Here is a 25,968-nt window from a genome sequence, read left to right as displayed (position 1 = left end):
AAGAAAGAAAGAAAGAAAGAAAGAAAGAAAGAAAGAAAGAAAGAAAGAAAGAAAGCGGTGGTAGCACACGCCTTAATCCCAGCACTGAGAAGGCAGAGGCAGGTGGATTTGAGTTCAAGGCCAGCATAGTCTACAGAGCAAGTGCCCTGTCAGTCAGGGCTACACAGAGAAACCTGGCTCAAAAAAATAATAATAAAATAAAATAAAATTACAAACATAAATAAAATTAAACACAAGTATTTTTCATAAATAGCCAAAATATGGAAACCAGTCTAATGTCATCAACTAATGAACAGAAAATTAAAATGTGGTATATCCATATAATGACATATTACCTGGTCATAAAAAAATAACAAAGAGTTGATAACATGCTGTAGTATGAATGAGTCATGACAACCACTAAGGTTTGAATGTCAAATGTCTTTCACAGTTTGAACACTTGGTCCCCAGCTGATGGCTCTGCTTGAGAAGGTTCTTGAACCTTTAGGAAATAGCCTTTCTAGATGAGCTGCTGTCGGCAGGCCTAGTCTCACTTCCTGTTCACTCGCTTCCTGAATATGGATGCAATGAGTGAGACCTACCAGTTTCCTGCTACCTTGCCTTCTGCTCTATCTTCCCTACTATGATGGACTATAGCAACATAGAACTATAAATCCATTGCAAAATTAATCCATCCCCCTTTCATACAACAGAAACATAATTAAGCAGAGAAATAAGATTAAAAAGACAATAAATTACATGATCCCACTAACATAAAATGTCCACAATAGATAAATCCTATAGATGTGGCAAGTAGATCAGTGATTTCCAGGGACTAAAGAGGAAACAGACAGAAACTGCTCAGGGCAGTTAAGGGGTAACAAAAATGTTCTAAAATCAGTGGTAATGGATGAACAGAATGGAATATACTAAAGAACAGAATCATATCCTTGAATTTTACGTTATATGGTGCCTTAGAGTTCTATAGCTGTGAAGAGAGAGAGAGCATGACCATGGTAACTGTTATAAAGGCATGCATTTAATGGGTCTTGCTTACAGTCTTGAAGGTTCAGTCCATTATCCTCAGGGTTGGAAAAGCATGGAGGCATGCAGGCAGACAGGGTAGGTTGAGAGTTCTACATGGGATCCCTAGGTAGCAGATAAAAAGAGAGACCCTGGGCCTGGCTTGAGTATTTAAAACCCCCAAAGGCCACCCACAGTGACATTTGCTCCAACAAGCCCACACCTACTCCAAAAAGACCACACCTCCTAATCCTTGTCACTTTTGGTCACTCCCTAATGATCAAAGATTCAAATATATTGAGCCTATGAGGGCCATTCTTATTCAAACCACCATAGATGGATTATATTTCAGTTTTTTTAAAAAAAGGAAGAGAAATAGGAAGAGCTGAAAAACAGTTGGCATAAACAAATTCAAGAAGTTTTATTACAAAGAGTGAGAAAACAAAGAGCTGGGTGTGATGGCTCAGTCCTTTAATCCCAGCACTTGTGAGGCAGAAGTAGGCAAACCTCTTGGGGTTCAAGGCCAGCCTGACCTACATATACATAGCAAGTTCCAGGCTAGCCAAGGCTACACAGGAAGACCCTGTCTTAAAGAAAGAAAAGAAAGAAGGGAGGGAGGGAGGGAGGGAGGGAGGGAGAGAGAGAGAGAGAGAAAGAAAGAAAGAAAGAAAGAAAGAAAGAAAGAAAGAAAGAAAGAAAGAAGGAAGGTGAGAGAGGGAGAGAAAGAAAATGGTAGAAAATGACAGTTTAAAAGTTAAGTTAAAAGTAAGTTTTAAAGTGAGGTCAATTTATTTTAATGCGAGAAAAATTTTATGTGGAGAAACTGGAGAAAACAAAACATGGTGGTAAAAGAAAAATTGATAAAGGGGACTCATACACTACTATCTTGAGTGGTTGGAAAGGGGATAACATATAGTACTTAAGAGCTTGATTTAATAAAAGCTCAGATAGTTTTGCAGTTAAAGAAGAATGGGGGCAAAAGCTGCATAGGTGCATAGTTCTTCATTGTCTTTAGTGAAGTAGAGAGCGAGGTTATCAGCTGAATGGAAGTGAAGGTGTTATTCATTTAAAAAGAAAGGAAAATATCCTCCCTGGGGTCCTCCTTGTTTAGCTTCTTTAGGTCTATAGATTTTAGTATGTTTATCCAGGGCAAACAGTATAGACATCAGAAGTGGGAAAAAGCAGGAAACAGGACAGGAGCCTACCACAGAGGGCCTCTGAAACACTCTACCTAGCAGGGTATCGAAACAGATGCTGAGTCTCATAGCCAAACTTTGGGCAGAGTGCAGGGAATCTTATGGAAGAAAGGGGAGATAAAAAGATCTGGAGGGAACAGGAGCTCCACAATGAGACCACTGGAGCCAAAAAAAAATCTGGGCCATGGGGGCCTGCAAACACCGATACTCTAACCAAGGACCATGTATAGAGCCCCTCCTCGGATGTAGCCAATGGGCAGCTCAGTCTCAATGTGCCTCCGTCTCAGTAAGGGAAGCAGGGGCTGTTTCAGACAAGGACTCAGTGGCCGACTCTTTGATCACCTCCCCCTAGGGGGATGGGGGTGGGGAGCTCGGTCAGGCCACAGAGGAAGACAATGCAGCCAGTCCTGATTGAGATCTGATAGGCTAGGGTCAGAGAGCAAGGGAGGACCTTCCCTATCAGTGGACTAGGGGAGGGGCATAGGGTGGCATAGAGGGAGGGTGGGACTGGGAGATGAGGGAGGGGGCTACAGCTGAGATACAAAGTGAATAAATTGTAATAAATAATAAATAAAATAAAAACAAGTTCCTTGTGGTAGTGCATAGCTTTTCCCCATAGAAAAGAGGGAAGCAAAATGATCTTAAGCTATAGAAGGAGAAAAGAGAAATCACATAGCCCAACAACCAACTAAAAGTGATAGATTAAATGGACTAAGCACTACCTGGCAGCACTAAAGGCCCAGAATTTTTTAATCTCAACTTGAAAATATGGTCAGTCAGTACAGCTATCTATGTGTGTACACAGACACTGTTTCCAGCTATGTTCAGATGCAGAGGTGTTCAGATGCAGCTATGTTCAGAGTAGAGGTACAGAGCAGAAAAGTCATAAAGGTGCCAGGAACCAAATATGAGTTCCTCTACAAGAGCAACAAATGCTATTAACTGCTGAGCCACCAGCCCTCTCCTAAATTTCTTTTTTTCTTTTTTCTTTTCTTTTTTGATTTTTTCCAGACAGTGTTTCTCTGTATAGCCCTGGGTATCCTGGAACTAGCTCTGCAGACCAGGCTGGCCTCAAACTCAGAGATCCTCCTGAGTGGTAAAATTAAAGGCATACACCACCATTGCTTGGCTTTCCTAAATTTCATATTTTGGCTGATATTTGAATTCAGAGTCAGAAGACCAGGAAGAATCATCTTAAGTTTCTATCCACTCCCAACATCAAATCAAATACTAAGTACTGAAGATTTAATGATCAGAGTTCTCCCTTCTTATACATGACCTTTTCCCCGAATCCAATGCTCTCAAAAGATGTAATAACTCTATCTTATTTGCCTCTTTTTACTTTTTGTTGACCAGACTGGCCTAGAGATTCACCTGCCTTTGCCTCCTCAGTTCTGGGAATGAAATTATACACCACAACACCTACTTCAAAATGATCCTTTCTTAAAACAAATCTGTCACCGTCCTCAGGTAGGGTTTCCCATGAACTAGTTCTCTCAAAGCCATCCTGCCAAATGTATCCTGCAAGTAAGTGTACAGGCTTGCTTACAGTTAAGTTACTTGAACTTAATTCTCCATCTTTCTTCTGTTACACTTCTATGGGGAACATAGCTCCTTCAAACTCCTGCATTTGTTTTTGTTCTTTCAAAAACTCAGTTCAGCTACCCATTTCTCCAGGAAGTTATTTACCCCTACTCCAACCTAAATAGTAATTCATCTTCTTCCCTTCTATGCTATTTCTATATCCTGGTTTTATCTAGAAAATTATCACATTTGTAGTTAGAAACGGTTTTCAATGTCTACTGAGCTTACAACAGCTTACATACAAACACCTATGGTCTCTTCTACCCTTCCTCAACACAAAGACACCTTAGCCACAAAAGCAAACTTCCACCAGGAGATACAGGACTGAACCAAATGAGTCTACCTCCCAGACATATGGACATTAAAATTAAAATAGAAAATTGTTATGTCTGTATGGCTGAGAAATGTTAAGACAAAAATAAAGGCTATGAGAACAGTCACACATTTTTACTGAAAAGAAGGTCCTCAAAAAGAATGAAATCATCATGGATGGGCAGAGTGAAATGGTTTTAAGAAAACACAATCTTACATGCCTTCTGACTGTTGCTTCTAATCCTATCTAAGTCTCTTCAAATTCCAGCCTTTGGAGTCTATAAGTAAGACTTCTTATTTCTATTATTTGCAGCTCAAAGTTCCAAATAGTACTGTACAAAACTTATGTCTCTTTCCTACTAGCACTATGAAGGCAGACAGTATCTTATTCATATCTCCTTCTGCAGGACTAGCAGACCCTTAAAAACTTCAGGTGCTAACCTGGCGGTGGTGCTGTATGTCTCTAATCCCAGCAGCATTCAGAAAGGCAGAGGCAGGCTGATCTCAACCAGTTCAAAGCTACCCTGGTCTATAGGGCAAGTTCCAGGACAGCCCAGGCTACACACACACACACACACACACACACCTGTCTCCAAAAAATTGCTTAATTAATGACCACCATTCATGGAATAATAAGAACTGTGCATTTTCCATATAAATTTTAACAAAAATGTATAAATAAGTACTGTTCTTTAATTAAAAGAATAATAAAATGAGGGGCTGGAGAGATGGCTCAGTGGATAAAAGCACTTGTTGCTCTTGCAGAGGACCCAGGTTCAGTTCCTGGGACTCACATGGTCATTTACAGCCACAGGTAACTCCAGTTTCAGGGGATATATCACATTCACCAGGCACACATGTGATGTAGAGACATACATGCTGACAAAACACTCGTAGACATAAGTCTAAAATAGAAAACAAGAATAATGAAATGTTATGTGCAATAAAATTAATTATTGTTGTTTTGGTGTTCAAGATAGGGTTTCTCTGCGTAGCCCTGGGTGTCCTTAAACTAGCTCTGTACACCACGGTGGCCACAAACTCACAGAGCTCCACCTGCCTCTGCCTCCTGAGTACTAAGATTAAAGGCATGCACCACCACTACCCAAAATTATTTTATATCAATCAAAAAAGACCAGCTAATAGAAAATGTGAGGTGAATAAAAAAATATTAGCACTAAAATTGATGCACTGATTGCAGAATATTTAATTATTTCAGCTTTTGAATGTTTAAGATTTTCATAATATCTGGGAGAATTGTAACAGTGATACATTGCATTGACTTGTATAAAAGTTTATATACATATAAGCACTCTGGTTAACAGACTGTATATTTTGCAGTTAGTCTTACAATGGAAATTCAAAAGAAATTCAACTAGTAAAGTGGCTTCTTTTCTTTGGGCAATAGGCTTTCAAAGTGCTGAGTCCATTTTCCTCATTTAGTTGCTTCTATTAAAGTGAAACCATGAGGCATGGTTTAACCCTAGCATACAGGTGGTAGAGGTAAATCAATCTCTACATGATCAAATCAGTTTAAGGCCAGCTTGAGCTACATAGTCAGTTCCAGGCTACATATGTCAAATAAACAAGCAAACAAAAACAACAGTAAAGTACAAGTAAAATATAAAACTAAATATTTCCAATTTCATGCTTCCTTTAAAACTAGTTTTTCAAAGAACAATCCAATCAATCTTCTATTATAGCCATTCATTACAACATTCATTACATTATAGCCTTCTATTACAACCAAAAAAACCTTGAAGCTTTATGTTATTAACTTTCTTCACAAGACAAAATAGACAAAACCACACACTTCTTAAACTGGTCAAAAGTTTAAAACAAGAAATTTCTCAAAAATAAAAACAAATGGTGAAGAATCAACTCTCATAGGTTTTCCTCTGAAGGAAACACAACACACATAAAAGATAGATAGATAGATAGATAGATAGATAGATAGATAGATAGATAGATAGATAGACAGACAGACAAAGATTCAGACAGATGATAGATGTTAATTTATAAATTATTTAAAGTATTCCCCTAATAAATTCTACATGACATTATTATCTAGAAATCAGACACAAGTTCACTAAAGTTAGACTTACAATACTACAAGTTTCAGAATGAGACTTTAAGTATTACTGAAAATTTCCCTGACAAGGCTGGGAGACTGTTCACCTGCTAAGAGCACGCACCAGCTGCAGGCCAGGAGTGCAGTCAGAGGCAGAAGAATCTCTGTGAGTTCAAGGCCAGCCTACTCTACATAGCAAATTCCAGAGAGGCCCTGTCTCAAATTAAGAGGGTAGGGAAGAAAGGAGAGGAGGAGGAGGAATGGAGGGGGGAAGGAAGAAAGGAACAAAAGAACAGCACTGTCTGCTCTTCTATGACTTGGATGCAATTCCCAGCATCCACATGGTGGTTCATCTGATGTTCATCTGTAACTCCAGTTCCAGGGGACTTGATTCCCTTTTGGCCTCCTTGGGCACCAGACATCCAAATGATGCACTGAAACACACACAGCACAAACACACACAAAATTGTAATTTTTTTTTTTTTAATTTAAACAAGTCTAGTTAATGGTGGCAGGCACCTCTGACCCCAGCACTGGGGAAGCAGAGGAAGGCATTTCTGAGTTCTAGGCCAGCCATGACTACATAAAGAGACCTTGTCTAAAAATTAATTAATTAACTAATTAATTAATTTATACAGCAGTGACAGTCACTTATGCTTTTCTGCCTCTAAACAAATAGCATGACACATAACTGTTTTCTTAGTATGAGGCCATCTATTGTGTTTTTCCTGGGTTACATTTAGTCTCACAGATCAATTAAGTATTTTGACTAATTGTACTTAATTGCAAACTTAGGCACAATAGAATACATTTCACATTTTGTAATAGTTTTATGTCTTGAGAATGTGGCTTATGACTGAGAAGGGCAATGTACATTTCTTTCTGCTACACCATTCTTTTAACAAGAATAAAGTAATATTATCTATTAGTAATGAACTAGTAACCATGCACAATTTTAAAAGAAAATCATTGAAATGTGATTTATTATTAAATATGTGAATTATTAAATATTTAATAAAGTATCCAATGCCCTCTTCTGGCCTTTTCAGGCACTCATATGTTGAATGCACATACATGCAGGTAAAACACTCATACACATAAAAATAAATATTTTCCAAAATAACAATAAAAAAGAAAGCATCAAGGATCTCTTAAGGTCACAGAGCTAATAAATGACTGTCTTCATCAAACCAGATCTTCTGACCAGAAGCCCATTTTGTTTCAAGATTTTGCAACATGGTATTCTGCTCAGATTTGCTCTTCTCCTCTACCTAAGTCCTGCTTACTCTTCAAGCCTTCCTCTTTACATAGGTCAATGAAAGTAAGGTCTATGTCTTATAATCTGTCTACCCAAAAATTCAGCACTATGCTAGACCCCTAGTTATACATTATAACACTGTATCTTGATGCTTTTGTTTTGTACTTTTTTTTAGATTTATTAATGTATATTACCTGCATGCATGGATGTGAAACACATGCATGCCTGGTGTCTGTGACCAGAAGATGGTGTCAGATTCTCCAGAATCAAAGTTATGGATGGTTCTAACAACCCACATTCTCTGTAAGAGCAGCAAATGAGCTGTGTCTCCCTCCAGCCTGTTTTTAGTTTTTGAAATAAGGTCTCACCAGGTAAGAGAGGCTCTTCTTAAACTCACTACACACAGCCCAAACTCATCTCAAACTAGCTCTGAAAGTTCAATCCCTGTCTCAATTTTACAAGTGCTGGGATTACAGGTATGTAACCACTATATCCAGTCCTATGTGATGCTTTCTAGGTAAAACCATCATATTGTTAAATATTAAAATCCCAACTGGAGCCTGGTACAGTGGCACATGCCTGCAATCTTAGCACTTGGAAGGCAGAGGCAGGCAGATCTCCGCAAGTTCAAAGCCAGCCTGATCTACAAAGTGAGTACAGGACAGCTAAGGCTACACAGAGAAACCCTGTCTCAAAAAAAAAAAAAAAAATGGAGAGGGAAAAAAAAAATCCTAACTGAAGGCTGGGAAGCTAGGTCAGTCAGTAAAAGTACCTGACATACAAGCTTAAGAACCCAAGTTCAACTCCCCAGCACTCACATAAAAATCAAGGGTGATGGCACACTTCTATAAGCCCTCACCTTGGAGGATGAGAGGCAAAAGTAGATACCTGAAGCTCACTGGCAGCCAGTTCAGCTAGAACAATAAGTTCCAGATTCAGTGAGAAATTGTCTCTGAAAATGAGGAAAACAATGAAGACACCTGACCTCCACATGTATAAGTACATACATACACACACACACATGCACACGCACACACACACCGTACATACTATTTTCAAACCATCACAAAATCTAAGGAACCCTCCATTTTCTTTAATATTATCAAGTCAATGAATTGGGGGAGGAGCAGACTTTATGAAGGATGTGACTTTATGAAGATTTCAAAGCAAGTATCATTAAGCTCATTTTCTAACAAATGACATTCTACCATTTCGCTCTCATTTGTTCTTCTCCTGGCTAGCATTATCAATGTTGATCACAAAAGTCCCTTCCATTTCCAGAAGGCACATAATTTTTTCCTACATCCTTATCTTTCCATAATTTTTGTCACAAGCATAGTAACTACCTTAATTACCTGACTGCTGATGTGATAATTGTGAAAAAATCAACTTACAGAAGAAAGGGTTTATTTGGGTTACAGCTCCTAAAGAGATACAGTGCATCACAACCAAGAAGACATGGTAGCAGGAGTGGGAGGTCAGCCTATGCCATCAGAAGCTGAGAAAGAGCAGGAAATGTCAACAGGCTTTATAAACCTCAAGACCTACCTCAAGTGACCTATTTCCTTCAGTAAAGTTTAACTTTCTAGAGGTTCCATAATTTCCCAAACTGCACTTCTAGCTAGGTACCAAGTATCCAAACACATGAGCCTATCGAGGCCATTTCACATTCAAACCACAACAGTGACATCACTAATTCATAAAATTTACTTGGCTCTGCTGACCTACCTCCACTGGAGTGTAAGAGGATCATTTCTATCTTCCTAACCACTGAATTCTCGTTCCTAGAACAGTGTCCCTCCCATGCCAGAATCTTAAGGATACAAAGTGAATAAATGTATGAAATAAGCAAACAATTGTTTCTATTTCCATTATTAATGGTCCTTATTGGGAGCTTTTAAAAGTTTAATGTTTTCTTAACTATACATATCTCTCAACACTATTTTAGCAATTTTAGTACTATCCATGGATCTTTATGGGTTTCTCTGTACAGCCTTGGCTGCCCTGGACTCACTTTGTAGACCAAGCTGGTCTTGAACTCACAGAGATCCATTTGCCTCTGCATCCTAGAGTGCTAGGATTACAGGTGTGTGCCACCACTGCCCAACTGCTAACATGTTTTAACAAACATAGCTAAATTTATAAATGGATGATGGACAGATGGATGGACAGACTATTGCACAATACCTTGAATAGCTAAAACAGTTTTGAAAAAGAACAAATTTCCACCCCATTTAAGCATTTATTATGTAGATCTAGTAATGAATATTACACAGTATTTAAAGTGACAAACATAGCAAACCCAGACAACAGACTCACAAAGCATGCTGAAGCAATTTCTTGCAAAACTATAAAAGCAATTCAGTGGATGAAGGATAGCTTTTTTCACAAATGAAGCTGAAGAAACTAGACATCTGCAAAACCAAAAAGAAACTAATCTATACTCCACTTTATAAAAAAAAAAAAACAATTCAAAATGCATCACAGACTTAAAAGTAAAATTATTGTAACTCTCTTTCAGGAAGAAAACATTTCTAGAAAAAAAAAAAAAAACAGTCTTAACAGCTTGTAGAGTTCTTAAACTTAACCTCAAAAGCAAGACCAAGACAGGGAACCCTGCTTGATCAGACTTTCACAGAAACCCTCCATCAGGCCTGTGGCCTATGTTTGCGATAGAGACAAACTACAAGCTAAGAGAAAATTCCAAACCACAAATCTAATAAATGATTTCTGACTAGAATATATATATATTTTTTTTAACTCTCAAAATGAAACAGTAAAAGAAACAGGCAATCCAACTAGAAAATGAACAAAACTGTTCTTAAAAGACTACCAATTTTCCTGTTAAAATATTAGTGGGAAATAAGGGTCAAAACACTGGATCATTTTACACAGTGGTGGTAAATATATTTTTAATACAACAAGCTGAGCAAGACGGCGCACAGTTTTAAGTTTAGGAGGCAAAAACAGGTGATGCCTGAGTTGGAAGCCAAATTAGGCTACAAAGAGAAACCCTGTCTAAAAAAAAAAAAAAAAAAAGAATTGTATATATATATATAAAACAAACCAGTTGGCCCTATAGAATCAGCAATTCTCTCATGAGATTCAACACCTACACTCTTTAAACACTTACTCCAGAGAAACAAAAAAATCATGACTATACTTTAAAGGCATGTTCAAACAGCAACTTTATTAACAATAGCCAAATTGGAAACAGCCCAAATGTTCACCAACAGGTGACTGATGAAACAAATTATGATACATCCACCTATGTAGAAAACCATTTAACTGCTGATACATCAAACAATGTAGATGAATCTTAAGGAAATTACATCAAGTAAAAAAAAAAAAAAGACAACTCTACAAGCCAACATACTAAAGCAGTGGTTCTCAACCATCCTAATCTCTATAATTCGGTTCCTCATGTTGTGACCCCCAACCGTAAAATTATTTCGTTGCTACTTCATAACTATAATCTTGCTGTTATAAATCATAATGTAAACATCTGATATTCAGGATATCTGACATGTGACCTCTGTGAAAGGGTCATTCAGCTGGATGTGGTGGTGTACACCTGTAATCCCAGCACTCCAGGAGGCAAAGGCAGGCAATTCTCTGGGAAAAGAGAGATCCTTGACCTTAACAACAGTTTCTAAGGTTCTAATTACTAATATTTTGCTAAAATTTTAATCACAAAAATCAGTTCACAAATGAATGGAAACTACCTACAAAAAACATAAAGACTCAAAGAAACCTCCATGGCTTGCCAAAATCTTTCAAGCAAAAAGGATATTAGAGCCCATTTAGTATTACCCTAAAATCAAAAGGACTTATTCTCACAAATTTAACACACAAACTATTACAATAAAGTACACAACGAAGCATTTCAAGTGAAGTGCTCTCTTCCATCTGCATGGGAAAAAAGCAACAGTAACAGCAGCATAACAAAAACAGAGTTGGAGGTTAGTGGTGGAGCAGCAGCACACCTCTTTAATCCCAGCACTTTTAGGGCAGAGGCAGGTATCTTCTCAGTTTGAGGCCAGCCTGGTCTACAGAGCTAATAGTTCCAGGACAGCCAAGGCTACACCAAAAAAATAAAAATAAAATAAAATAAATGCAGAACACTGAACAAACCCAAACAAACCACATACCACAACTAATTCAACACATCCAGGGGGCAGTGGCTAAGTACTGAAATTTCATGGATTCTACAAAGTGGCAGGCACATCTTCTCGTCCTTAACTGTGCCTTAAGTGTCTTTGATTTTTCACAGTTGTTAGGAATGGGGAGGAGGGGTCCTAATCATGCTACATAAATTATTGACTTAAAAGAGATTGTCAGCCCCAGGAAATTTTATTTAAATAAATGCTATAACATAATATCTGACAGTTATGTGTTGCTTAAAATATTAAAGTAATAAGGTCATTTTTAAATATGTGTACTCTTTTTACAAGTTCAGAACAACCACAAATTATGGGGCTACAAACCACCAGTTTTTCTAAAGAAAATTGTAGCTTATAAAATACTGGCTGACTGCCAGTACAAATGAGTTTTTTCCTCAAGCTTTGTAAGCCACAATAGTCTTTCAAACATGACTATCATCATATTATTCAATCAAGAGTCAATGTTACTAGATGGCAAAAGCTAGGTCAATGCTGTACAAGCCTAGAAACTCCTTATAAATACACCATACTGTCACTTTTGAAAAATTTTTTAACATTACTATTTTACCACAATTTCATCAAGCAATTAGGTAATTAAGTACCTCAGTAACTTTTTTTGATATTAGTGTTAGGAGCCAATGAGATGGCTCAGTGTATGCACACAAAGCTAAGTTCGATCACTGAGCCCAACATAGTGGAAAAAGAGAACCAGTACCAAAAGTTACCCTCTCACTTCCACACAAGTGACTCCATATACAAGTAGAGATGGATGGATGGATGGATGAGAAAAAAATCCACTTTGGTATTAAAGTATCAATGGTATTTTTGCCTTCATCCAACATCTCCCTACATATAGCTAGCTATTCCTCAAAAACTACAAAAATTCCACTGCAATCTAAAACTATTTCCTTCAATTTATTGCCTAAGTGAAAAAGTAAAAGATGAAAAACAGAGCAGAAAAAAAATCAATTCCCAGTTCTGCTTCTGTTGTTCTTCATCTGAAGTACCTTGGACAACTAACCATTCCACATTTCAGTGTGGACATTTATTAAACAGAAATACTTTTTGTCACTTCAAGGTGAGGTTTATGCCTTAGAGATACAAAATACATGAAGTGGGTAGCACAGTACCTAAACATAGTAACAACATCCCACAGGGGCCATACAAGTTGCATTATTATCTTGAACAGAAAAATTAGAATATCTGAAATATTAAGAAACCTCTATATCTTGTGTAAACAGTATATCTGAGATAATACTCAGCTGGAGGAGGAGACCAAGCTGGCCTCAGACTCACAGAACTTTGTCCTCTACATCCCAGGTGCTGAGTTTAAAGGTATGTGTCACTACACTTGTCTTATTTCTATTCTTTATAGAGGTTTTTTTTTTCTTTTTCAAAAACTTAACTAAGCGTGTATCATTGTTGTTTTATATATGGGAGAGCAAGATTAAGATCACATGGATCATATATTTTATATATATTAAAATATATATTCTCATAGTAGGATTAAATATGCAGATTTTTTGTGGAAATACATACACATAATAAATATATCCATGCAAACATTTTCCATTGTAGAAATAAATGTTCTAATGCTTTGTAAGGTACTTTCTATATACCTTGTGCTTACATGTTTCCTTAATTGTGAAAAGGATTAAAAAATGTTGTAAAGTGTCTATGTTGTGTGACAGAATTTCCTGGGGCAACACAACATACACATCTACTCACTCTGATAGGGAGCCGAAAACAGACCTATGCAGACACCCACCAAAGTTCAGCTTGGTGAACCACTGAGTTTTATTGGCTGAGGGGTTACTTACAGGAGCAGAAATAACTCAGACAGTTGCATCATCAAAGTCCATCCCAATACAGGTGTCAGCTCATAAAAGCTTTGCACACTGCACAGTCTGCAGATACTTAACAGGTTGGAGAGTGCCCTTTTCAAGTAACTTTGGTTTAAACCTTTTCTAGGCAGCTCATCTGTTTTTCCTTTTTCAGGTAGCAGGTCTGGTCTCAAGATTATTTGCAGCACAGCTTCTCTGAGAATCTTCTTTGCAGCCCAACTTCCTTGTTTGAGAGGAACTCTCAAACTCTTATTGCTTAATCTGGCAGAAAGAAGCCTAGCGAATTTGGTCAGTTTCAGGGACTTCCTGAGGCTATTTTGAATTGTTTACTTTCCCTGTTAAAAGAGCTTCCCTGAAGGATTTAATCTTGGAGGAAATGGTTATAAAATAACCTAGTGGGCCGGAGAATTGGCTCAGCAGTAAGAGCCCTGGCTGCTCTTCCAGAGGTCCTGAGTTCAATTCCCACCAACCACATGGTGACTTACAACCATCTATACTGGAATCTGATGCCTTCTTCTGGCATGTAGATGTACATTCAGTAGAGCACTCATATACATAAAAAAAAATAAATCTTTAAAAAAATAAAATAAACAGCCTGAAAGAAAACTCAGAGGCTGTTACAGTTTTTTTCCAGTTGAGTATTATCACAGATATACTGTTTACACAAGATATAGAGGTTTCTTAATATATCAGATAATAAGATCACTCAGAGGACCTAATACATGGTGGCTCACAATTGCCTATAACTCCAGTTCCCAGGGATCTCAGGCTCTCTTGTGGCCTATGTGGACTTCTGCATGTACATGATAGACATAAAATGCCTGAAGCTACATTGCCACCCTTCAGGCTTAAAAAAAAAAAGTCATTTATTTGCAATAAGTCAAGAAGTTCTAAAGATGAGGCTATTCATGGACCAGTCTGACATGGAGACCCTGCGGAGCCTGGCTCAGCATTGAGTCTTCCATGGAACACAAGAAGGTAGTGACCCACGCCCTGCACATCCCCAACTGCAAGGTGGCTCCCTTCCATGGGGTGTTCCTGAAGGAGCTCTATGAGGTACTTGATGGTACCTCTGGCCTCCTGAAGCTCTGCCTATGGTACAGCTCCCAAGAAGCTCTGAAGTTTTCTGAGTGTGCAGCCCCCAAGAGGCTGGCTCATAATTTTTTTTAAATAAATATTAAAAGCTTACAATCTGTCAAATACTAGAACAGTATTAAAATATCTATAATCATCTGAAAAACGACCCTTTCCCAGTAATACATCTGTATAAGGTAAACTTTTCATCTTCACATACTTCAACATACTAAATGAAGAAGTTGATTGAGCTACACCAAATTAAAATTAAAGCAAGTTACTTTTCTCATTCAATTTTCTTCTTTCTTGGAAAATAACTGTTTTTCATTAATGTATCACCTGAGCTAACATACAATGTTAATGGCATTTTTAAGATTAGTAAAACAGAGAGGCTGGAAAGAGCTCAGCAGTTAAGAGTGTCTGCTACTACTATGAGGAACTAAATTTGGATCCCAGCACCCACATCAGGATGCTCACAATTGTTTATAACACCAGTTCTAGAGAATCCAACAGCCTCCAAGACATATATGTACATACATAAACTCCTAAGGGCACACAAACTTTTAATTGTTCATTTAATAAAATAAATATAATTTCTAGATACCACTAAATAAAAGCACATATAAACAAATGATCTTTAAGATCCTCAAAATTTTAAGACTATAAAAAGAGACATTCTGCACTCCCGCTGAACCAGCAAGCAGGCACAACCTGACATGCAGAATAATGCTGGCAAGTTCATGGACCTGTATTGCCGAAGAAATGCTCCACAAGCAACTGCATCATTGGTGCCACAGAGCACACATCCATCCAGTTGAATGTGGCCAAGGCTGACAAGGTCACAGGAAGTTTTAATGGGCAGCATAAAACCTATGCTATCTGCAAGGCCATTTGCAGGATGGGCAAGTAAGGTGACTCTATTCTCTGGCTGGCTAAAGCTGATGGAACTGTCTCAAAGAACTTTTAATCAGAAGAGATCAGGAATATTTGTCATAAATACAAGTGAGAAAGTATGAGTATAAAAAGATCCTAAATTGATTTTAGAAAAGAAAAAAAAAAAAAAAACAGGTACATGAGAGGCAGTCAGATCTCTGTGAGTTCTAGGCCAACCTGGTCTACATTGCAAGTTCCAGGTCAGTTACATAATAAGAATGTCTCAAAAATAAGCTTGAGAACTGCCTATCTGGCCAGGTATGGTGGTCCATGCCTATAATCCCAGCTCTTAGGGAAGCAAAGGCAGGTAGATCTCTTGAGTTTGAGGCCAGCCTGGTCTACAAAGCAAGTTCAAGACAGACAAGGCTACAGAGGAACCTTGTCTCGAGGGAAAAAAAAAAGAACTGCTGATCTAAATTAAATGCTCCCATACCAGGTTCTACATCCATTTTGCATATGAAATAGTCACAGCTGGTGTCAAAAATTTGTGTGTGTATAGGTGTGTTTAAAATGTATAAAACATTAATCTATTTTATGAATTTATAAATATAAATTCATAAATATATTTAAATATATTTATAAAAATATTTTATACATTTATAAATGTATTTAAAATATAGAAAATATATATTTTCTATATTTTGCATAAAATACCTATTTATATAAAATATAGTATACATAGTCAAAAAATATATATCTATGTCAGCCGGTGGCACATGCCTTTAATCCCAGCACTTACGGAGGCAGAGAGAGGCGGATCTCTGTGAGTTTGAGGCCAGCCTGGTCTACAGAGTGAGTTCCAGGACAGCAAAGGCTACACAGAGACACCCTGTCTTGGAGGAAGAAAGAAATATGTCAACACATACAATTTGGAAGCAGGCAATAAAGATTTTCAACCCATTTTGCAGTGAGTAGTGTCCTACTCCAACCAACCAACAACTCAGCCCTTAGTGAAAGGCTTTGGGCAAAAAAACATTCTCATTGATTCCTATTTATTTCATAAAGAAATGATTTGGTTTTGTTTTGTTTTGTTTTGTTTTTTTTTTCACTTAGCCATATGACCTGTTCTAAGTAATCAAGAAAAACAGTACACAAGACCAGACAGCATTTTCAACTCTGAGCAAATGCCTGCCTGGCACTTACATGATTCCACAAAGCAGCAGAGCAGGAAACAGATTTACTTGACAAAGGCCAGTTAATAAACAATGGAATCTGGACTTAAAATCAAGTCTGTGTGGCTCCAAAGTCCAGGGCTCTCTCTACTTTACCAGTTACCTTCATAGTAGTGAACTTGTAGAGATCAGACCTTCACTTAGTCTCTACGTCCTTGAGCAAGCCACAACTTCTCTAAGACTGCTTTCTCATCAAAAAAGGGTTAATCTAGTTGATCTCCAAAGTTCCACACTAATATTCTTACATTACGATTCATCATAACCTCAACCTCACAGTTATAAAATAAAAAGGTCTTTGGTATGTTTTTCTGAACTAAATAAAAGAAATTATATAAATAATAATAAAGTAATGAATAAAATAGGGTAGCATATAGCTTTCCATGTTTTATCATTAACAATCATCATTCATTCCAGATACCCAAACTTTCCCTCTTTTACATAAGATTGAGTATCTTTGGTGCTAGAACAATGGGTCAGCAGTTAAGAGACTGGCTGTTATTTCAGAGAAGCAGGGTTCAATTACCAACATCCATATGGCAACTAACTATTAACTCCAGTTCCAGGGGACTCGACATCCTCTTCAGGCCTCCACACGCAGCAGGCACATACATGGTACACATATATACATGCAGGCAAAACATCAAACAAATTACTTCAAGAAAAGGAGTGGGGGAACTGACAGCAGACATCTCTAAGGTAGTAAGCACTGTTAGCATGATACAGTTACCACCTAACTAAAGGATTTGTTATAAGGGGCAAATGCCTCATCAGCTTGTTTAACACCACTTATTCTAGGAAGTAAATGTACAATTATCAATGTAGAAAGGGAGACATTTACCAAGCATTTCTGAGAAAATGAGGGTAAGCTGCAGCAAACTGTAAAATTGCCAAATGACACTTCAACACTCACCAAAAAACAAACAAACAAAAACACAGGGGGTAGTGGGAGAAGAAGAGGGAGAGAGGGAGGGGAGAGGGAAAGAGGATACTGCATAAGTGAAAAGAATTTTACTAGATTATACAATGTTGTCTAAGCTACCAAAATTTAGGCTTCTGGCTTTAACAGCTGCAATCTTAACACTATTATGTGCCAGATACTGAGAGGAGATCTTCTTTAAAAAATCATCTTTAATCCTACTCTACAGAGTTGTGAGATACAATACTCACTTTTAAAGATGAAAGCTGGAAGAAATTTTTTAAAAATAAAAAAAGGGGTGAGGATTGGTGGCACACACCTTTAATCCCTGAACTCAGGAGGCTGAGACAGGCAGAATGCTGAGTTTGATGCCACCCTGATGTACAGATTGAGTTCTAGGACAGCCAGAGGTACAGAGAAACCCTGTCTTGGGGGAGAAAAAAAAAATAAAAGATGAAAAGCTAGGCATAGCAACTAACATCTGTAATCTGTGAACTACAGCAGATGAGGCATTATCACAATAGGGGATTAACACACATCTGAGACCAACCTCAATCAACCCTGTCTCAAAAATCCAACGTAGGATTTGGCATGGTGGCTCACACTTTTAATCCCAACACTCAGGACATAGAGGCAGGTGGATCTCTCTGAGTTCAAGGCTAGCATGACCTACATAGCAATCTATACACTAACCAGAGATACAAAGTGAGACACTGTCTAAAAAAAAAATACCACTTAAATAAGCAAATACAAAAAGAATGTCACACAGCCACTGTCAAAAAAAATTAAAAAATCTGACTAAAGCCTGTCTGTACTCTACATTTTTCCTGGTTCCAAAAAATGTGAGACTTCTTCCTACATCAAATTGGAAAAGTAGTGTGTAATGTTTGAGCCAAGTTATAAGGACATTTAAATTTTTTTAAATAAAAGGTTTAAAAGCATGAAATCCATTTATGGAGCTATCTACTGTTTGAATATTAGCAAAAGACACAAGGTCACAGTCAAAAATCTATACTACTTTGGATAACTATCAATACACTTAAACACATGACATTTGCCCGGCTGCTGCTGCTGTAGCTATTATTATTATGCCAGCAAAACCCTTTTTAGAAAACTTCAATCAGAGTTAAAGAGGTAGCTCTGTGGTTAAGAGCACTTGTTGCTCTTGCAGGAGATCTCAATTCAATTCCACACACATGATGGTTCTCTTAACCATCTAACCTCCAATTCCAGGAAATCCAACTCCCTCTAATCCCGGAAGGCACCAGGCATACATAGGGTGCACATAGAAACAGATCTGCAGGCAAATACTCATCAAATAAAATCTTAAGGAAAAGAAAGCCTTCTATCCAAGGCTTTTATATCCTTTTTCACCCCAAACTCTGCACACTGAAGCATATTACATAGATGCCTATTTCTGAGGGGAAAGGTGATTTATTTTACTGGGTGACTTACCAAGGAGTTTCAGGAAAAAAAAAAAAAAAAAAACAGGTAAAAATAAGCCTACAAAAAGTTCTTTCAAAGGGTGAAGAAATGGTTCAATGGTTAAGAGCATTTGCTGCTCTTGCAAAGGACCAAAGTTCAGCTCCTAGAACCCACCTTGGAACCCCTCATAACTCTCCAGTTCTAGGAGATCCAACACCCTCACCTAGCTGCCAAGGCTACAAGTGCACAAACATATTTTTTTTTTAAGTTCTTGCCAGACACAGTGGTGCACAACTTGAATCTCAGTATTCAGGAGGTAAAAATCTCTTAAGTTCAAAGCCAATTTGGTCTACAAAAGTGAGTCTGTCAAGACAGAGAGAGAGAGAGAAGAGTTCTTTCAAATTTTAAAAATAAAAGAATTCTTAAACACACACAAAACAAGGCTAGAAATGTTAAAAATTTCTTCAAAACACAGCTAGGCATGGTGGCCCATACCTGTAATCCCAGCACTCAGAGAGACAGAGGCAGGTGGATTGATGTGAGTTCTTGGCCTGCCTCATCTACAAAGCGAGTCCAGGACTGCCAAGGCTACAAAAAGCCAGTACCCGTGACTGCAGGTGGCTGTGAAGGCAAGAAGACAGCACTAGATCCCCTGGAGCTAGAGTTTCAAGCTGGAACGAAAAGTAGCAAGCACTCTTAACTCCCTCCAGCCCAAGGACTGTTTTTAAAAAATAACTGTTCCTGTTCTTCAAAGGAAGTAACTACAACTCTTTGAGGGCTGAGGAAAGCTCATTTGGTAAAGCATCCACCTTTCAAATAGAAGGATTTGAGTTCCATCCCCAGAACTCACAGGGAAAATGCCAGTCATGCTGGTACTTGTCATCTGAGCACTATGGAGAAAGAACTCAGTAGATCCCTAAGGTTAACTGGCCAGCCAGTCCTGTCTAATTAGTGAGTTCCAGGACAATAAGAAACCATCTCAGAGGAAATGGATAGATCTCCTGAGGATGTTATCTGCGGCTGTCTGTCCTCTAGCCTACCACATGTTTAAAATAGGATCTCACTATGTAGCCCTGGCTGGCCTAAACATGCTATGCAGACCAAGTTGACCTTGAACTCACAGAGAGCCCATGTTCTGAGATTACAAGCATATGCCATCACATCCAGCTTTTCCTTTTCTTTTTCTTTTAATTCTAATGGTTTAAGTCACTTATTCTTTTTTAAACCTCAAAATGATAGAAATGTTTTCAAACTACATAACATCAAGTTTACCTGGCTTTGTGAATGTACTAAATATATGTTAATTTTAAATGACTTTTCAGGAAAAATATAGTTGCTATTCAATATTACTGCTGCTAGTGATGATATCGTTAAAGATCTGGTTCAAATTTCTTTCTAAATTTGTTTTGTTTTGAACCAAAAGAAATAAATTTATTAAAGAAAAGTGAGTAAGAACTCCTGAAAGTAGGAAAGGATTCAAGGGAAGAATACTCCTGGGTACTCTTCCATATTTCTAAGCTAGAAGCTTGGGGGAGATAAGCCTGGGGCATGCTTAACTGAAAGTTAAAAAATTCATTGCTTATGTCAGCCACACCTACAATCCTAGCACTTGGAAGAGAGGCCTCAGGAAGATCATAAATTAGAGGCCAGCCTGGGCTACGATAAGTGAAACCCTGGGGAAATTTGGAAAAAGGGGGGGGGGGGGACGGGAGGGAAGAACAACATGTAGATTTAGGACAAATCTACATGTTGCCCCTACTCTGACACTAGCTTGGTATGTGACTTTGTAAAAGTATCTTAACCTCTCTGGAACAAAGAGGGCTTTAAAAGTTTTCACAAAGAAAAAGGCTTAGGAGAGAAATGAATCATGCAGTAAGCTCAAGGTCACCCTTCTAAAGTAAGTGTTCAGCTAATAAGCTCAATGATGCCTTCTTCCTACTATTTAAAAATGCATTAACTAAAAGGCATCATTAAGTAGCCTGTATATAAAAAGTGTATATATTAACCGACATTGTTTTGCAAAAAAAAAAAAAAAAAAAAAAATCCCTTGTTCTTATAAACATTTAATGATACAAAGCTCAAAAGAAGTCAGAAGCTCAGTAGCTTTTCAGTGAGCTTATTCTGTTCTTTTAAGAACATTTAAAATAAGGATCTTATTCTGTTCTTAAATGAGCCTAGAACAGAAGCTAAATCCTCTGATATCTTCTGGTATATTTTAAGTATAGGTTATTCTAGAAATGTTTTGGCAACTAACAACCTAACTATCATTAATTAGGTCAGATAGCCTAACCTCTCCCAGTGTGATTCTATGTCCTAAGGGATTTTAAAAGGGAAACAACTCAGCACATGAAGGCACCACCACCAAGCCTGAAGACCTGAGTTCCATCCCAGAGACCCACATGGTAAGTAGAAGCAAAGACTAAATATACTCCTGTGTCCTCTGGCCTCCACATGTGCACCATGGCTAAGGATACATATACACATGCACAAAAACATAAATGAATAAGGGTAATTTTTATTTTTCTAGTTTAAATGGAATATAACCTATCCTATCATTCAAACCTTTTAATTCAAATAACCAGCACCTTTATCTTGACAAAGTAGTCAAGAACTCTTATCATCTGACTTCTAAGACATAAGACAGACAACACTGAGATATCTTTAGCCAGTGAAGCCGCAGTAAAGGGAAGTTCAAGAGTTGTATCCAGCCACTGAAAACATATGAACTGTTTTTACAGTTTGGAGCAACAAGCTGAGCCACGGACCACTTAAGACTTTAGCAGAAGTCTTCAAAATCAAATATCTAGATTTATAGCCTATCAATACATTTAGAAAAAGATTGAGCAAAAGTTAGGAATTTAGTCTGAGAAAAATTAAGTTTGAGATGTTAACAAAGCAGGTAAGTATGAGAAGTGGTGACACGAGTCTTTAGTCCCAACACTTGGGAAGCCGAGTTAGGTGGGTCTCTGTCCATTTGAGGCCAACCTGGTCTACATAACAAGTTCCAGGACAGATCTCTGAGTTTGAGGCTAGACCCTGTCTCGAGAAACAAAACCACCAACAGGTGGTGATGGCAATCATCCTTAATCCCAGCACTTAGGAGGCAGAGAAAGATGGATCTCTGTGAATGTGGAGCAATTTGGTCTACATAGTGAATTCCAGGACACCAGCTACATAGTGAAACCCTGTCTTGAATCAATAAAATAGAAACATGTTTCAAAACATAATGGGGGGGGGTAGATTTTTACTTTGTGTCACTATTTTTCCTGCATATGTTCTGTGTGTGTGCCTAGTGCCCTCAGAATTCACAAAAGGGCTCACTGGATTAGCCTGGAACTAGAGTTATAGATGGTTGTGAAACATCAAGTGGGTGCTGGGAACCAACCCTAGATCCTGTCTCTGAAGAACAGCAATTGCTCTTAAACAATGAGCTTTCTCTCCCATCCCAACCATTATCTTCTTTAATCTCCATTCAAGCTGTAAACAAGAGGATGTATTCCAATTTCAGTCATGAAATCTATAACAAAATAGCAGATTTTGTATTAATTCAACGTTTATCAAAAAGCTAGTGGATAAAACACTCTTTTACAGTCCTCATTATTATTACATGCCGTATTTATCTACTCAAAAAAACTAGAAATGCACACTGAGGGCTTACACTATTTATTCTTCCTAGCTGCTACTTACATAAAAATTACACCATCTTTCTCTCCAGTTCACTAGCTTTGCTAACTGAAAATTAGTTACCCAGAGTTATTTAATTCAAGAGCTACCCAATATCTAAAACCTCAAAAGGTTAAACCTCAAAAGAATAAGTTGCACAAAAGCTAGTAAGTCAGTACAATGATTGATGAGCTTCAAAATCCTTCCAACTACAGACACATCTTCAAGTGAACTTCCTCTAAGAGGGAAAGGTAGCTTGTATATAATGACAGCTTTTCTGGCAGCTGAGGTAAGAGAATCTAGCTTCAAGGCCAGCCTAGTCTGTAAGTAGCAAGACCCTGTCTCAGACACAAATCAAAAACTAGATGTGGTAGTTCATTCCTATGCTGGCACTCAGGAGCCTGTGGCATGAGCAATTCAAGGCCACCTTGAATTGTCAAGGCTACACAGTGAATTCCAGGTCATCAGCTGGTGCTATGGAATGAGACCTTGTCTCACCAAAAAAAAAAAAAAAAAAAAAAAAGGCCAGGTAGATCATCAGGTACAGGCCCTTGCCTCCAGATGACCTGAAAGCCCCAGCCCTTTGCATGGTTGAGGGAAAAAAAGACTCCCACAAGTAGTCCTCTGGCTACATTCCACTGTGTACTGTGGGACAAGTACACACCATGAACACATACACACACACACACATACATACACAAAATGTAATAACCTTTTTTAAAATGACCTCCTCCATTTTAACTTTCAGAAACAAACCACTTACTGTAAGGTTACAGCCTAACTATCTTAAAATAGACTTTTTTCAGTGATGCTAACTAAACATAACCAAAGTCACAGACTATAGTTAGTTTGTTTGTTTGTTTCTTTTGGGGGGGATGAGCTTTTCTCTTTTTATTTTTTTTTTTTCCTGGATTCTCAAGAGAATTTCTATGTGCAGCCCTGGCTGTCTTGGAACTCGCTCTGTAGACCAGGTTGGCATCAAACTCAGAGATTTCCCTGCCTTTGCCTCCAAAGGCATGAGCCACCATAGTCCAGCTCCACAGGCTATATATAGTTTGTCTGTTTCAAAAAGTTTAATTTTATGTGCACTGTGTGAGGATGTCAGATCCCTTGAAACTGGAGTTACAGTTGTGAGGTGCTGTGTGGATGCTGGGAATTGAACCTGGGTCCTACTGGAAGAGCAGACAGTGCTCTTAACCACTGAGCACTCTCTCCAGCCCTCCACAGGATATAGTTTTAGGTCTGGCACAAAGCATGCCTTAGAGCCTAACATATGCTTTCTTAACTAGTAAATCAGGCTTAGTATTGGCATCCTAAAACAAGCAGAGCAACGGGGGGCAAGGGGGAAGGACACAACAGTCTCCTTTAGGACAGCAAGTAGTTAGCATGTCAACAGTACTGGATTGGTTAAATTCATAAAATGCTTATTTGCCCAACAAGACACTGCAATGTGCAAAGCCCAGCACCTGAAAAACACAAACAAGAAATTCTACAGGTGTATGACAAACTATATCTTATCCATGACCCAAAGAGCCTCAGAAATTACACAACTTACTGCAGAATTCATTTTTCATATGGAAATGTAGTCACACAACACAATGCTGTGATATGATCAACTGTACCTTTTCAAGACACGCTAAAGTGAACTAGAGAAAGCAGGTATTTTATACAGTGCTTGTTATGGTAAAAGTTAAAGGGAACTTGAATACCAAGTAACTAAAATTCAGAACTTCTTCCTTCATACAGCTGCACACATGTAAAGAAAATCTTCCGTACAGCAGGTATTGTGCTTCCTAAATACAATGTGCCTAAAGGTTTGTAGAGCAATTATTCAAATTAGAAATCAAAGTAACCAGTCAGATCATTGGGTCAAGTCACTATTCAATGTAAAACTCAAAGATTAACAGGCTAAAAGATTAAAAGATTAACAGGCTTTGGGCATAAACCATTTGTTCTATCATTGTTCTATCTCATTAATTTGTGACATATAAATTTAATTTATACCTCTAAATAAAGTTTCCTACAATTAAGAGTATAAAGCTACTCATAGATAACTGTCAAAAAGTCTTTCAAGGGCCAGATATGGTGGTGCATGCCTTTAATCCCAGCACTCAGGAGGCAGAGGCAGGCGGATATCTGAAGCCAACCTGGTCTGCAAAGGGAGTCCAGCATAGCCAGGGCTGTTATACACAGAAACCTGGTCTCAAAAATAAAATTTTAAAAATGTTTTTCAATAGCTAAACAAATTTGAAAAAGCCAATCTTTCAAAAAAAAAACAAATAAAAACATATGAATGATAGGAAACAAGTCCCAAACATGTCACATGAGACAGTAAACCACTGAACAACTGAACAGATCAGCTGTTGTAGTAAGACTATCAAAGACAGGTGTTACCACTATCAAAGCAAATTAACATCTAATAAAGCAATTTGCTATTTATATGTCCGCAGTGGCAGTACTGAGCAGCATTTGGAAGCGCTTTATAATCGATAAACCAAGGACATTGAAAAGGCTTTAAATTTTTACAAATTGCTCTCCTTCAAGCAGACATACACTGTCGATGAAGCTAAAGAGATGGCTCAACAGGTAAGATCACATACTCCTGCAGAGGACACAACATCAGTTGCTAGCACCCACTCTGTCACACTGTCAAACTCCAGTTCCAGTGGATCCAATGCTCTCCTCTGGCCTCTGCACAACCTACACTTAGACAGATGCACACACAGACACACACACACACAGACACTCACATACACATTATTATTTAGAAATAATAAAGACAAAAAAATTTTTTAAGATAAAGCTCTGAGGTTGGCCGTGCTGGTGCATACATTTGATCCCAGGACTGAAGAGGCAGAGGCAGGTGGATCTCTTGAGTTTGAGGCCAGCCCAGTCTACAAAGCAAGTTCCTGGCCATCCAGGGCTGCACAGAGAAACCCTTTCTCAAAAAAGAAAAACCTCAATAAATCAAAATAAGGAAGCTTTACAGCGTGTACAAAGCAATAGCTTTTATTTTCTGTTCTAAAATAGTTTTCTGCAAAATATATATGGAACAATATATGTATTATTCCTCATTTAAGTATTTCATTAATAGAGCTAGGAAAATGCTGCTTCTAAAAATCATGTTTAGAAATAATCTTGGGCTTATGCTAAAACTCAGTGTCTGCACAAGATTCTGCTACAACATAATTCAAGTATACAGTATATTCATGTGCTGAGGTAATGGAGGAAAGGTAAGTACACAAGAGAGAAACAATGACAAAAGTGAATTAAAAGACATGCACAAATTCTCACCTCCAAGACCTCCAAGCACCTCAACAACAAACTTACCTAATGGCCTATTTTTTTTTTTTTT

General features: G+C 37.9%; 1 protein-coding gene and 1 pseudogene across 3 annotated transcripts in view; one reads left to right on the top strand and one right to left on the bottom strand.

Annotated features, from left to right (window-relative positions):
- Strbp (spermatid perinuclear RNA binding protein) overlaps positions 1-25,968 on the bottom strand; it is a 114,668-nt gene that overhangs the window by 83,812 nt on the left and 4,888 nt on the right. The window lies entirely within an intron of this gene.
- Positions 15,221-15,471, top strand: LOC129671712 (40S ribosomal protein S21-like; annotated as a pseudogene).

Source organism: Psammomys obesus, unplaced genomic scaffold, assembly GCF_907164565.1.
Source record: "Psammomys obesus unplaced genomic scaffold, mPsaObe1.curated_primary_1811, whole genome shotgun sequence".
Classification (NCBI taxonomy): Eukaryota; Metazoa; Chordata; class Mammalia; order Rodentia; family Muridae; genus Psammomys; species Psammomys obesus.
This window is presented reverse-complemented; position numbering and strand designations above follow the sequence as displayed.